Consider the following 16,632-nt stretch of genomic DNA (forward strand, 5'->3'; position numbering starts at 1 on the left):
CCCTTCCTGCCAATCCGACCCTGATCAAAGCAACGCTTTTCAGAATTCCAAATTGCAATGAGTTGCAATTGTTATTGCAGTTGGGTAGAGGTGAAAGATTCTAATCATGAAATTATAAACATTCATGCCACAGTCATCATCCTGGTGACAATGCTGTTGGTGAACCAAGAGGAATGATGCATTTTGTCCCCTTTGTGATGCGTAGGACATCAGTATAAATAGAGTAACCCTATTGTATTTTGCTTTTGGTGTATTTTATGTTGCTTCCAATTGATGAAGGAAAAGGAGGCACTGTGAGAGAAATAATTGCCTAGGATCACACAATGTGGTCAAGTGGAAGCCAGGATTGATGCAAAGATTTTGTGCAATTCAGTCATTACATGGTTATTGCAATCTCTTTCTTGTTAGAGACCACACTCAATCTTAGGCCCATATTTATGCTTTTTTAGCGCCGCATTTGCATAATTTTTTACGCAAAAGCGGCGCAAACTTGCAAAATACAATTGTATTTTGTAAGTTTGCACCGTTTTTGCATCAAAAACCGGCGCAAGTGCGGCGCTAAAAAAAGGATAAATATGGGCTTTAGTTTTTAATTCTTTCAGGTCCTAAATTATCACACTTTATTAAAATCATCCAGGCATCCTATGCATGTTTCATAATGTTGGAGGAAATGGTGTTTGGGGAGGCTGATGTTTTAATGCGGAAGCAAAAATGAACACCAGAAAACCCATCCTTGGTCAGTGCTCTCAGACCATTTGCTCCACATAGCTAAACATCTTTATTCATTGTCAACAATTCTTGAATAAATTCATCTATCCACTCCTGACCATCCACTTATTCATTCATTTAGCCATGAAGCCCTGTCTCCAATCTCCACCCATACATTCAATGATCAAACAAGTTTCAGCAATGAAAAATGTTTAGGGATAACCCCCTTAAGCCTCCTTATAGCGATCAGGCTTTCAACCTGTATGCAGTATGGTGACTGGTCTAACAAAATATGCCAGGGCTGCTTTGAGTTTTCAGTTCAACCCTGACCTGATCCTGTGCTCCTCTTCTCCTGAAAGCAGAGTCTAGAAACAGTTGTATGACACAACCACACATGCTGGAACCACGCATGCCTTAACAACGCTATCTAAATGATGAGTCGTCTTTTCCAAGCATGCCTTTACCACGCATGCCTTTACAACGAATTTAGCTGTAAAAGCATGCTTAGTAAAGGCAGATGTGGAAACGGAATGCGTGGTTGTGTCATACAACCCCTCTCTTAACCTAAAAAGGTACTCCAACACCTCCACCCTCCCTGAGACCCAAAACTACCCCACCCCTAATGAGTAAACTACCCAGACACCCCCACCAGCCCTGAGCCCTAAAACCTTCCACACCCTTAATAACCAAACTACCCGAACCCCTCCACCCACCCAAAGCCCTAAAAAAACTACTGCAACACCCCCACCCGACCCTAAAAAATAAACTACCCCAACACCCCACCCGCCCTGAGCCCTAAAACCTTCCCACACCCCTAATAAGTAAACTACCCTGACCCCCTCACCCACCCTAAGCCCTAAAAAATAAACTACCTTGACCCCCTCCACTCCCACCCCTAACAAACTACCCCAACCCCTACCCACCCTAAGCCCTAAATCTACCCCACCACTAAAAACTACCCCCCAACCATGCCCCAGCCCCACTTACCTCACCATATCATCTCCTGATCCTTCCTCCCCTCCCCTCCTCTGCTCCCTCCTCCCCCTTCCTTAAACTACCCTGCTCCTAAAAAAAACCGACCCCAAACCCCCCCTACCCACCGTAAGCTCTAAAAAATAAACTGCCCGAACCCCCCACCCCGCCCTTCACAAATGAACTACCACTGCCCCCACCCATCCTAAGAAGTAAATCCACCTCCTCCCCTAAAAAATACCTCCCAAACCCTGCCCCAGCCCCACTTACCTCACTGCGTCCTCTCCCCATCCTTCCTCCTCTCCTCCTGCCCAGCCTTAAACCTTCCCCACCCCTAAAAAATAAACTACCCCCTTAAAAAATAAAAGACCCCACCCCCACACTGCTCTGAAACCCATCTTTCCTAAGCCCTAAAAAATTAAATCCCCAAACCCCCACACCACCCCTAAAAAAATTACCCTGACCCCTCCACACACCCTAAACCCTTAATCCACTCCCATCCCTAAAAACTACCCCACCAACTCTGCCCCAGCCCCAGTCCTACTTACCTCACCACGTCCTCTCCCGATCCACTAGACTGCTCTCTGCCCTTTTCTCTGCCTTCACCACACATATGCGTAGCTTGGCACATGCATGGTTAAGGCAGAGAAAAAGGCAGTCTTTGTTGAGGCAAGCATTATTACACTTGCATGGGAAACGTCCAAGTTATTGAGGACGTGTTGTTTAGCATGTTTACCCTAGAAACAAGCCATTGTATATGTTAAAAGCACCAATGTAGCACCGTAGAGCTTCCATTCTTCCAAACCACTCCGGCTTTCCTCATCCTTGAATCAAACCTGCCGTTTTCTTTTCCACCACTCTCCCAATTTATATTTCCCTCCTCTCCTTTGCTTTTCTTGATTTTTACTTTCAGTCCTAAGTTATGTTTTCCGTTTCAAACAATACTTTTAGTTTCACTTCTTTCCCTGCCTTGCTCCTTTTCTCCCCAGAATCTTTAGAATGCCGCAAGGTGAGCAAAAGGTAACACATTGGTGCACCAGAAACACATAAATATAATTGTACTTTTTAAAAATTTAGCGCTGACAGCCACAGTTTTCCTAAGTATTAGTTCTGCAAATAATGCTTTCATCAAGAATAAAAAAAGGCTTAAATGGCTTCTCCAAACTCAGCCGTAGTTCGAACTTGTTGTTGACATGATGGCCACAGAAATACAAAGAAAATACCTAACTTGCTAGGTTATCCGAGAAGCAGATGCACCTTTTGAGGGCAGTGACAACCATCTCTGTAGTAACTACCAGACTCTTTTTGATCTTTCAAATTTCACTTGCTATTGAAAAGTATAGTGCATGTATATTGTTTATTGCAACTTATTACAAATGAGAAGGTGATATAAAGTACATTGGCACAGCAACATTACCTACTAAAGTAAGCATATTTTATTTTCTAAGGCATTAACTTTTGCTTTACTTCATCAGGGGTCCTTGTAGAGTGTAGATCTTCCCCTCATGAAAGCAGAAGTCTGTACATAGCAGTAGGAATATGTGCCTCAAGGCTGGGGACTAAATTCAGCTCTGGAGCAGGGCCACTTGAAATTTGCAGCTGTGGCGTTTTCTGCATAGTTAGGGATTTGCCACATAATCCATCTTCTGTTGCATAATCTGCATCTTTTCTAGGCCAAACAGATCAAAAGTTATTAAAGATCCAGTAACACGTTGCCGAGCAGTGGAAAGCCCTTTTGCTAAGGCTGACAGGTCCCATTTTTATGGTTTTATGTGAGAACCACCAGGGGAGGGATTTTGGCTCAGCCCACATGTTCGGAGCCAGAAGTATATGTTTTGGTTAGGCAGAAGGTGTTTACTTTCATTAAAAAAATGCTTGCCCTCAACACAGCTGTGATAATTTTGTTTATTTATTCAGCTGCATGAGCTTCAACCGCAGGGGGACACACATGCTATTGCAATATTATTAAAATGTCTTAGATAACTAAATCATGTATGATATTTTTCTCTGGCACCTAAACAGATGGACATGCATGGATTTTTAGGTCTGAACTGACGGTACACTCATAAAATAGGCCTATTGGCATTGCCAATGCTTGTTGTTTATCATTGCTCTATTTGGGCGTTAGACTGGTACTAATAACCTGAAATCTTTGCCCAGACAGTGTCAACGGGTTTTAAAATGACAAAAATAATGTAGTAATACTATCACAAATTGTGCTGCATTACACAGCATTATTTGCCTTTTCTTGCTGCATAATTTATTCAACCCTGCCACATAACTTGGTCCTTCGCTGAGGCATCATTCCAGTGGCCCTGCTCTAGAGAAATGTTTGAGACTAGCTCCATTATTGCGCTAAAGCAGGCGGAAGAGCGATTTATTTGGGAGATTAAGTCAGTCAGTGTGTGTGGTAGTACAATTAGAAAAAGAGAGAAAGTTTTAAGAAAGACTTTATAAAATGCTAACCTCTATGGCCAGGTTCCACCATAAAACACTCTTGGTTCGTGTATACCTGAGGATGAGACTTGAAAATGCATTAAAGCATTCTTCAAAGAAGTGCTGGTCCAAAGCCCAGACTGCACCCTGAGAGAAGCAGATTTTGCTGAACAAATAACTGGTTTGTTCAGCTCTGGTTTCAAAGACATATTGGCCCTCATTATGACATTGGTGGTAAATCCCGCTTACCACGGTGGTGATGGCTGCCAACATACTGCAGTGGAATATTAATTCGCCATATTATGACACACACACACCAATCTGACAGAATACAGCCACATACACAAATCCGCAAGCCCAAAGGTCAGTGATAAAGTGGCGGTACCAACACCCATAGTATTACGCTAACAAAACAATGCCCACCACATTATGACCCATGAATCACCATGGCGGACATTCAACGGCGGTAAACCATTAGCGGTACATACTGCTGCGCTCAGAATGGACACCCACATAAAAAACAACACCACATTGGCCATTACTAATGACACACACCTGAGACTCATACACACACCATACCCACACATCCACACCTCTATAAAACACCCACCCACATTACCCACAACCCTTTAGGAACACCAATTACTGCCAGGAGATTGACACGAACAGCTCAGAGACAACTAGACACACACACCACATACACCCACACATCCCTCATGCACCCCACATCAACACACTCTCACCAACACACACCACACAACACCCATGTCCCCACAAAGGCACCCCTGTTTCACTGATGAGGAGTTAAGGGTCATGGTGGAGGACATTTTCAGGGTAGAGCCACAGCTGGTTGGAGCACGGGTACAGCAAATATCCACTGCCAGGAAGATGGAGCTATGGCAGAGAATCATGGACAGAGTGAACGCCGTGGGACAGCATCCAAGAACAAGGGACGACATCAGGAAGAGGTGGAACGACCTACGGGGAAAGGTACATTCTGTGGCAGCAAGGCACCAACTCGCCAAACAGAGGACTGGCGGTGGACCCCCGCCTCCTCCCCCACAGCTCACAGCATGGGAGGAGCAAGTCTTGGCATTACTGCATCCTGACGGACTCGCTGGAGTAGCCGGAGGACTGGACACTGGTAAGTCAACATTTACTACTTACCACCTCCCTTACCTGCATGCCATCACACCTCCTCACCCTCACCCCCATCACTCCACTCCATTCCACACACTGGACCTACACATATGACTAGCCCCAATGCCTAGCCCTGCATGCTATACCAATGCATGGGCAGCCCTCCCAGCCCTGCATGCACACCAATCACTAAAGCATTCACAGCATAGAGACACTAACAATCACACAATACATCACCATACACAAACAAAGGTGGCAGGCAAGAGCAATGATGGAGGGGAAGCCAGGGATGTACAATATGTCACAGACATGAAGCATAATACATCACTTACATCCCCACAGGTGCCCCAGCCAACGCCAACGGAGAGGAGGTGCCACGACTATCCAGTCCCCCAACAGAAGTTGCCCCCAGTGATGACAGTAACTCTGGACTTCAGGATCTGGGTGACCTACCTGGCCCATCAGGGACCACTGGACAGCGGGTCACTCAAGCCCACTCACAGTCTACCACAGAGCCTCACCCATCAGGATCCAACATCACAACACCCACCCAGCGTACCCACACCTCTGTCCCCAGGATACATCAATCAGCAGTGTGCCCACCTGTTCAGGGAACCCAGGCCACACTTCATACCCAATACAGTCATGGACCTGGGGTCAGTGGCAGTGGGCACACCGTTCAGGGGACAGAGGCGCAGGCCAACAGGGACAGTGGGAGGCCTGCTGTGTGCCAGGGGGAGGACAGGACCAGGGAACAGACTCTCCGAGATCCTGGGAGCCTACCAACATTCCCAGGACACGATGGGCCAGATACTTGACAATGTGCAGGAGAACAGGCGGCTGCAGGAGGAACAGTATCAGGGGATCAGGGAGGACTTGCAGGCCATTAACTCCACCCTGATCACCATAGCAGAGGTGCTGGCAGACAGGGCCAACATCATGAGGGAGGCAACAGCACACCAGCGGGCCCCTACCACTAGCCAGTCCATTGACCAGCCCTCCACTTCCACTGCAGCTAGTGGGCAGGAGGCCCCGCCACAATACCCACAGGCCACCCTCACCCCTCCCCCTGCAGAAGGTAAACCACCCCCGCAAATGTTCCCTGCAAACCAGACAGAAGCCAGAGACACTTGCCAAGACCACCGCCAGGACAAGAGACTCTCCTAATTGTCCCCCTCGTGTCCCACTCAGTCACCTTGTCCACTTTGAACTGCCTTTGCTCCACTTCCTATGGCCACTTGGACACTGCACCTGTGCTACAAACAGACTGGAACAATACCCTGGACTCTCCTCCATCATCACCCCATTCCATTGCACTTTCCCCTCAATTTCCTATAATAAACACCCTTGAACACAACTTGACTACTAGTATTTTATGTATGGAAAATGTGTTTTTATGGAAACAGTCACATCTGGTGCAAATGAACTATACACTGTGAGGGCATAGAAATTATGACCTGTAGATGTCTGTAGTCAGCACATCTGTACACAGTTGTTATATCACCAACATCTGTAAAATGACAAACCATTGTTATATCACCAACATCTGTAAAATGACAAACCAGTAAGTTGAGATGCAAAGGAAGTTAATGCCATCATGCTACAGCCACACAGAATACACCAATAGTCATAGGAATGTGCAGTTGCACTGTCTCACATATGTGTCATTGGAAGTACTGACAGAAAACTGATTTTCTCTTATCCTCAGCCTCTTCATCCTCACTGTCCTCAGGGTCTACTGCTCCCGCTGGCATCTCCAGTATCCTCCTTCTGCAGAAAAGGTACATAGCGTCTGAGGGCCAGGTTGTGCAACATGCAGCATGCCACTACTATCTGGGAGACCTTCTCAGGTGAGTAGCACAGGGATCCACCTGTCAGATGGAGGCACCCGAAACTGGTCTTCAGGAGGCAGAAGGTCCTCTCGATGATCCGTCTGGTTCACCCATGTACCTCATTATAACGTTCCTCAGCCCCTGTCCTGGCATTCCTCACAGGGGTCAGCAGCCACAATAGGTTTGGGTAACTGGAGTCACCTGCATGTATCGAGGGAGCACATTTAGCCTCACACAATACAATGGGGTTAACACCAGAAGGCATACACTAACATACAGTGGGTGGGGACCAAGGCTCGCCTATTAGCCACACCCTGTGCCTCTGTAGTTGGGCCATCACATTTGAGATGCTGCTATTCCTCAGAAAAAGGCATCATGCACTGACCCAGGATATTTAGCATTGACGTGGGAGATGTACTGGTCCACCAGAAAAACACCATCTGCACATTCAGTGAGTGGAAACTCTTACGATTCCTGAACACCTGTTTATTCTGGCGGGGGGGACAAACGCAATGTGTGTTCCATCAATCGCCCCAATATTATTGGGGATATGTCCCATTGCATAGAATCCGGCCTTCACAGTGGCCAATTCTTCCACCTGGGCGAAAGAAATGTAGCTGCACATGTTTTACCAGGGCAGACAAGACTCTTGCCAGCATGATTGAGAACATTGGCTGTGACATTCCTGCTGCCAAGCCCACCTGTTGCCACAAAATGGAGCACTGATAGCACTTGCACAAGAGGAGGGAGCCCAGTCGGATGATGGATAGATAAGATCAGGTCTGGCTCCAATTGGGCACACAGCTCTGTGATTGTGGACTTGTCCAGTCTATAGGTGAGAATAATGTACCTGTCCTCCAGTGTAGCTAAGTCCACAAGGGGTCTGTACATGGGGGTATGTCTCCACCTCCTATTCATCCGCAGCGGTAGGTATCTAAGGGACACAAGAGTGAGTAGGCTGTCACAATTAGAACAATGGAACCACAACTTCGGTGTACATGGTGCATTTATGCAATGGGACAGTGTTAATGACGAGGTATGTGCCAATCTAATCTGTGACACAGTTAATGTCGTTATGACCATTGTCCCCCCCCTGAAATGGCGACCGCAATGTAGGGGCAGGTGGCAGTGAGGTAATTCCGCCAACGTTGGGCGTCATTGCCAAAGGTGGTCTTGTACCGCCGTGCAATTCCTCATTGGATAATATGGGGCTCTATGGAGTACAGTGGCCAATGGGGATCTGCGCCGGTGATGACAGTGTACACCACTGCGGACGTGACCTCAATTTTCTATCTGATTCCTCACTTGTTTCCTGACCTTCAACAGGAGAACAGCTACACTGCGTGTGCTGCTGTGACCTGTGTCTGGAACCCATCATGGCCTGTGGGACCGAGGAATGGGCCCCTGCCTTCACTACGGAGGAGTTGGAGCGACTGGTGGATGGGGTCCTACCACAGTAGGGACTGCTGTATGGGCCTCCAGACCAACAGGTGAGTACATATTGGGCCCAATGCTTGTGGGAAGGATGGATGGGGATGTGTGTGCAAGCATTGTGTCATCAGGGGAAGCAGGGAGGAATGTCTTGTGGTGGTGTACATGGTGTGCGCCGGACGATATGTGTGCCAGTTGTGATGGAAACAGGTATGGTGTGCCATTTTGTGACAGGCTGGACCGTTTGTTTAATGGTGTTCTCCTGTCTGTATTGCCTCTGTAGTTCACCTCCCATCAAAAGAAGGGATTATGGCGTGACATTGCCAAGGAGGTGCGGACCCTGGGGGTCTATGGCAGGTGGAGAACCCACTCTCGGAAACAGTGGGAGGACCTGAGACGCTGGGCATGGAAGACAGCGGAGGCCCAGCTGGGGATGGCCTTCCAACGAGGAAGGGGTGCCTGTTGGAACCTGACCCTCCTGATGGCCCGCATACTGGCAGTGGCCTACCCTGAGCTGGATGGGTGCTTGAGGGAATCACAGCAGCCCCAAGGGGGTGAGTACAGTGGGTATCATTATAAATTTTGGCAGGTGGGGTGGGATCCAGGTGGTGGATGTGAGTTAGTGGGTGTCCCCAAGGCCAGGCCAGACATTGCATAGTGGTTCAACTCTAGGGTAATGGGTGTATATCAAATACAGGTAACCCAGCTTGTTAGCAATCCATTTCAAGCAGGGCATCATGGGTCCCAGGAGGGGTACAGTTGGCAGTGTGTGGCCCTCATCTTGCCTTAGCATCTAGCCATATCACTGGCTGTGCAATGCATAATGCTTAAGCCTGCTCCCTGTGTGTGACGGTGCTGTGTATGCCAACTGTGGTGTTGGTGCAGTCAATGACCCAGTGTTTCCTTTGTCTCTCTCCCCCCCTTCTTTGTCAGTTATCCTGTACTTGTGTGCTTTAGCATCATCTGGTGGAGGAGCAGGAGCACCGGCGACAGAGGGAGCTGCATCCCACAGGGCCCAGGAGGCAGAGTCCACCGACGCCGAGGGAGCCAGTGGGGCGGAGGGCAAGGGGAGCACCACGGCGGAGACAGGAAGTGACAACACAGACTCTGATACCTCCTCCAATGGAAGCTTCCTGGTGTGGCGGACACCTCTGTCACCATGCCAGCTGCAGGTACAGCCGCCACCCCCGTACCAGCACCACCCTCTCAGTATCCCCTCAGCGAGTTGCCCGTGCCCGTTCACCCAGGAGAGTGGGCATCTCCTTCGCCCCAGGCATCTCAGCCCCTGCCCCAGTGAGCCCTGCTTCCCTGAGTGAGGAGGCTATTGACCTCCTGAGATCCATCTCTGTAGGACAATCAACCATTGTGAAATCCATACAGGGGCTGGCATCCCAGATACAGCAATGCAATGCATTCCTGGAGGGCATTCATGGTGGATTGGCGGCCCGAAAGAGATCGATTCAGGCTCTTGCCTCCTCTCTGATGGCAGCCATTGTCCCTGTTTCTACCGTCCCACCTCCAGCTACCACTTCCCAGTCCCATTCTCTTCAACCCCTACCCATCCCAGGCACACATACTGACGAGTATGCACACAAAACAACACCCAAGAGTGGGACAGGCAAACACAAGCACCACACTTCATCCCACAAGCACTCATGCAAACACCAGACAGTTGCAAACACAACCACATCCACTGCCTCTACTGTCTCCTCCTGCTCCACCTCCCTCCCAGTCACATCCACACTCACACCTGAATGCGCTGTACCAACATCCACCACCAGCATCACCACACCAAGCAGCACACACGACTCACTAGCAGACACCTCCACAACATCCATGCATGCGTCCCCTATGTCCTCTCCCACCCTGTCAGTCCCCCCTCCCTAAGGACACAAACGCAAGCAATCACACACCCAACAGCCATCGACCTCACATCAGCATACTGCCCATGCACCTGCACCTAAATCCAGCAGACATACACCTTCTACAACCACTCCCTCAACCTCCACTCCCATCCCTTCTCCATCCTCCTGCCCCACCGTCCCGAAGAAGCTTTTCCTTGCACAACTTGACCTCTTCCCTCCTCCCCCCATCCTGCCCGTTATAGCATCGTCCTAAAGATCCAGCCCAGCACCTCGGCCAAACAGTCCACGGGGAATGTGGTGGTACCACCTAGTCATGGTGGGAAGGATACCACACCTCCAGGCAAGAAGGGGAAGTAGCCTGCACCTCCAGGCAAGAAGGGGAAGGAGCCTGCACCTCCAGGCAAGAAGGGGAAGGAGCCTGCACCTCCAGCCAAGAAGGGGAAGGAGCCTGCACCTCCTGCTTTGAAGGGGAAGAAGCCCTCGACTCCTGCCCGGAAGGCTAAGGACCACGTACAACCTGCCATGAAGGGGAAGAAGCCATCAACCCTGCCAGGAACGGTAAGGAATCCACGCCCCATGTCATGGAGAGGACAAAGCCCTCTACTCCAGCAGAGACTGTCAGAGTGACGCTTCCACCACCACCAGCGGTCACGGTGCCCCCACCGCCAGATGAGGAAGTGCTGCCATCACCACCTGCAGAGGCTGCCCAGGAGGCACCTCCATCTGCCACCACACTGCAGACATCACCACCTGCAGAGGCTACCCAGTAGGCAACTCCATCTGCCACCAACGTGCAGCGATCACCACCAGCGGAATCCATGTAGGCCACCCTCCAGGGGCTGCTGTACGAGGGTCCCCCTCCAGAACCAGTGGGAAAGTCACTCACCTGAGAGACTGTGGCCTTGCACTCTCCAGGACAGTGAAATGGGCATGTAGCCCCCTCCAGAACCAGTGGGAAAGTCACCCACCTGAGAAACTGTGGCCTTGCACTCCCTAGCTGAGAGAAATGGGCATGGAGCCCCGTCCAGAACCAGTGGGAAAGTCACCCACTCCAAAGACGGTGGCCTTGCACTCCCCCGAACAGTGAAATGGGCATGGAGCCCCCTCCAGAACCAGTGGGAAAGTTACCCACTCTAGACACGGTAGCCTTGCACTCCTCAGCAGAGAGAAATGGGCATGGAGCCCCCTCCAGAACCAGTTGGCTTGTTCCTGACTTCGGCTGACGTGTCCCCACCTCCCCCTGCCCCCTGAGGTGCCTGCCCACTTACAAAGTGATGGCCCTGCAGTGTTCTATCCGGATTAAGTCAGGATTCGAGTTGGGCCTTGGACTGTGCCATGTGGCCCTGTGGGCCCTTTGAATATTGGCAGTGTCCCTTTGTGTACATGTGTACATATTTGTTTCATGGACAATTCGATTATTTATTGGCTGTTGATATTAATACATTCACCTTCGTGCATTCCTGTTGTCCTTGCATTATTCTGCCGTGTATCGGGTGCAAATTGTTTTTCGTGTGCAGCTGGACGTGTGTATGGTGTGTGTGTGTTGGGTGTGTGTCGTGCGTGTGTGTGTGTCACTCTCGTTTTCCTCCCTCCCTCCCTTGTGTGCTAGGCAGCTGTACTCACCGTTGTCGTCTTAATTGGCGATGGCGTTCCAGGTGGAGCATAACGTAGAAGATCATCGGGAAGGCTTGCAGTTTGGGTTCCATGGCGGCGTTGTTCTTCCCTGTGTCTCCGATGGTGAGTCTTTTCTCTTCATTGATGTGTTTACACCAGGCTATTGTTGGCGTTGGTACCGCCCCGGAAAACATGGCAGATTGTAGGGTCTTAATGTGGTTGGCGGTACTGTATCTCCCGCCTGGCTGTTGATAGCGACCGCCGGCGTGCGTGGTATTTCTGCCCTGGCGGCTGGTGTGGTACATTGGCTGTCTATGGGAGTTCTCACCACCATGGTCATAATTTGGCGGTAATTACCGCCAGCCTGTTGGCGAAATCACCACCACTTTATCACTTACTGCCAGGGTCATAATGAGGGCCATTGTCTTTTCCTCAGTAATAATCTGTTGCCAGATCTTTTCTTTGAGTGAAATGATCACCAAATGTTTTCTTGTATTGCATTACATTGTAACTGAATTTATATAGCACTTACTACCCCTGATGACGCATTGAGGCACTTTTATGGCAAGTAGCATGCTGCTCTAGGCCCTGTGGGCCACGGTTTTTGGTTAGTAGGTTTAGTGTTGGGTTCTCAAAGAAACACTTTCCTGCATTGCCTCAGTATGTTTGAGATGGTGTAAGAGAGGTTTAGATGTGATTGCAATTGGGGTAAGGGTGGGGGAAGTGTTGGGACTGAATAGTCCTCTGCATGATAAGAGACCTGTACCTCTGTCCTGAGTGCCCAACTGCATTGTTGTCTGAATCCCTTATGTTGATTTTTCTTGTGATAGGCGAACACGGATCATGCTTGTGTGCTGTGACATAGGCCTATCTCCTGGACTGCTGTTTTGCTCGACCAGGAGGGGCATCCAAAGAGCTAACCTCATAGTGTTGGAGGGCTGCCACCTTCTCCAGGAGTTAGACAGCACGAGCGCAGTGGTGGCAGCACACTGTGTAGTGATCAGTAGTTTTGAACAGGAGCTTTTTACACTGTATCAATTGGGGAGGCCTACAGAGTCACTCACCTTTTTAAAAGTTCTGCTGCTGTGTGATTAACTCACCTTTGGCATACATCAGGTAGATGTATGGTACTGCAGTGTGCAGGGGAAGTGACTCCGTACTGGATGTATGTGTGTCTGGGAAGGGAACAGTACAGGGATAGAGCAATATAGTTTAGTGCATGTGTGAATAATATATGTACTGACTGTATGTATGCCTGAGAGGAATATATTACATGATAGATGTAGCGCTGTGCAGTGCCTGCACGGGGACTGCATGTGCTGGGTATATGTGTGCTAGCGGGAAGTACAATACATGAAGGGTGAATATAGTGGGTGTGTGATGGCAATGCGTGTGTTGGCTACAGATAGAAAAGCTTCAGTGCTGAACCATGCTTGCAGACTGAGTGGGTGTGCTGAATCCATGTGTACATGGGAGGGTACAATGCACAGAGGTTTTGGTGTGGAACAGAAAGTGTGCTATGAATGTACACTGAGTGAGTTTGCCTGCAACACTGTCTGTACAGTGTATGGAGGACCCTGGGTTCCATTTTGGAAAACCCAGGCCTGCCTGGTGAAGACAAGGGGAGGAGCGGAATCCCCCTAGACAGACTTGTATACTGCTGCATTTCTGTGAGCTGGGTGAAAATACACTGAAGAAAAGGAACAGCCTCTCTTTACACCTCAAAAGACTGCTATTTGATTCAGTGATAGATCACCAAGAAGGGGCCTTAACACATCTCAGAAAGGGAAATGGGGCTTGTAAGAGAATTAGGGGTGTGGGATTAACCCTTTGATGCACATATCACCATCGCTGTCATCCAGGTGTAAACTCTGGCCACTCTAATGAATTATGTTGTGGACAACCATCTTAGGAATCATGCTATCTGTGACAGACCTCTTTCATGAAGGAAAATGAAAGGAGAAGTGCCCACTTCTAAAGAAGCGGTACCCCGACATAAAAACTTCAAAAAGTTGTCAACAACTAAGCAGCCAGATGTGCTGTGAGTAGAGGAAATTCTGAAAGACGTCTTCCTGTGACAAGGACTGGGGGCCAAGGCCTGCTAGTCTCCCTGCTGGTTGAGGATACACACTCAGGGACACCAAGAACACCTGCCCTGGAGTGTGGAGCACAATGGCCAGCCTACTTGCCAAGATCAGTGTGCCCTGTGAGGAAAAGGAGAGTGTTTGAGGGAGTGAGGTCAAGTGGTGAACCCCCCAGTTGGGAGTTGAACCCCACCCTTTTACTAGGGGAAGCGCAAATTACTTTCGGTATCTGTCGAGCAGGAGCAGCTCCGATCACTGGAAAGAGGCCGGCAGCGCTGCTCCACAGAAAGAGCTTGCATCGCTAGGTGCTGCCAAGCTCATCACGAGCGGCCCAACTTCGCCGCACAGGATCCGGACGTGGGAGCACCCAATGTGAGAGCATTCATTGCACTGCTGAACACTTTCACACTGCTGGAGCGGGTAAGACTGATACTGGGTCTTTGGGGTGCCAGGGGATTCACTGCTGAAGGTGCTGCAGCACCATAGACATCACAACTGAAAGCCTGAAGAGTCAAAAGGGAACTCTTGAGTGTGGCCTAATAGTTTTAATTTCCTGGTGTGGCCATCAGTGAATGGGGAATAGCCCTGAACTTGTTACAATAAGGAGGGTGGAACAGAGATTTGCTTGCCTACTACTGGAACCTCAACCTCAAGAGGGATTATGTTGTTTCTTCTGAATGTCATATTCCTTTGATTGTGCAGAATTAGAAATACAATTCTACCTTTTATTATAAAAGCAATTATTCAGCTGGACATGGATTTATTGTTCATAATGTCTGCACTTTGAATTATAAGTCATATTCGCCAACCTTTAAGCACATCCCCCTGAGGGAACCTTGACTGCTCGTCCACAGCTACCATGGAGAGTCAAGTGCAGAAGTGGATTGGTAGGTCGGGGCCTGGGACATCAGGAGTAAATGAGTGCAACCATTACAGTTAGGGCCAATAGCCCATGTGACACCAGGGGCCCTCGGAAAGAGGTCGTGGCAGGGAGTTAGTGGAGTTCATGCAAAACATTGATATGAAGTTGAACTGTCAGTGTGAGTTGTGCGACAAACCATGATGCACAACTGTCTTTCAAGCAAACAATTGTTATGTCTTTTGTAATTGTCACACTCTGCTATGGTAAATTGCAGGTTAAGATAGTTAATGATGCTATTGCTGAGAAGAGACGATGAGCAGCCATATTTTTTTCAGGGGCGTATCTTTGTCAGTAAGATTAGGGGTGATGAGTTGGATGTTTTCCAACATTCAGCACCCTCGCCATGCACAGGTATGTGATCAACAATTTTACTGTAGATGTAAGTCGCTTTATCAATGATGTTTTCAAAGATGTCATGAGTGCCGTAATTTGTGGGGTAATTAGCATTGCATGGCGAGGATGCAAGTTACAGTTACCTTAGGGAACTAGTTATAGTTACTTGAGGGAGCTCCAACTATAACTGGTGAATTTCTATAGTTTTGTACATTTAAAATGTGAGCCTAATTATGACGTCCCTGTAACCTTTGGTTTTCCAAGTGAATTTCTATGTTTTTTCAATTCTGTTTCCTAACTATAACGTCCCTGTAACCTTTGTTTTTTTCAGTGAATTTCTATGCTTTTTTTAACGAGGGGCTTGGGGGCCACACGTTATAAAACCATTTTTGCCCCAGGGGTGGTGGTCCCCAGGCGCGTGGACCGCACAGGCTTCCCACTCATATTTCATTATTTGCCCCAGGGAGGTGGTGGTCCCCGGGGTTGTGGGAGGGGGACAGGAGGCCCCCCCCTATTAGAAAAGAAAGAGTGCCCCCGGGACCCGGACCACCTGGGGGCTTATTTAAAAACAATTGTGGGAGCCGGTGCTTGGTTTTTGATTTTTTTTACCTGGGATTTGTGACCCCATCGCAAATGTGTGGGAAACATTATTTCAAAAATGCTTTTCAGCCATAGGGTGTGGGGAAGGAAGGGGGGGGGGGCTTTGGGTATCCACAGTTGAGCTAAGAGGTCAGGGTGTTCACACTCTGGCCCACTTTGTATTTTTGGTCTTTTTTTCTGGGAATTGGTGGCTGCCAACACTTCCTCTGGAGGGGTCACAAATCCTTTGCATCCCTAGATACACAAACTTGGATTTTCCTTAATTTCTCTGAAACTACTGTACGAATTTACATAAAAAAAAGGTCTCTTTCTGGACCAATAGCTACCTTTCTGCCAAATTTGGTGTAATTCTGTCCAGTGGGTCGGGCGTATCGATGTTCAAAATGCGCACAACCTTGAGCTCACTTATAGGATGGCCACAAGATGTACTGTTATGCACTGAAGTGATTGAAATGTGATGTTCATGTTGGTTCAGTATGCTCAGCCTGCAGAGAGCAAGGCCTGTCAAAGGTTTTCCCATTACGGGCCATAGCGCTGGGTGGGGCAGAGTTACTGTGGCAATACAACTGATGCAGAGGGTAAACTCCCTATAGACTTGCACATCCTTGGATATTACCAAAATGAGTCTTCTGAGCAATAGACGGGATGAATGCTTCTACATTGGTTACAATTGGAATGGTGACTGAGGTAACCCC

The sequence above is a fragment of the Pleurodeles waltl genome, chromosome 1_1, assembly GCF_031143425.1.
Source record: "Pleurodeles waltl isolate 20211129_DDA chromosome 1_1, aPleWal1.hap1.20221129, whole genome shotgun sequence".
Taxonomy (NCBI): domain Eukaryota; kingdom Metazoa; phylum Chordata; class Amphibia; order Caudata; family Salamandridae; genus Pleurodeles; species Pleurodeles waltl.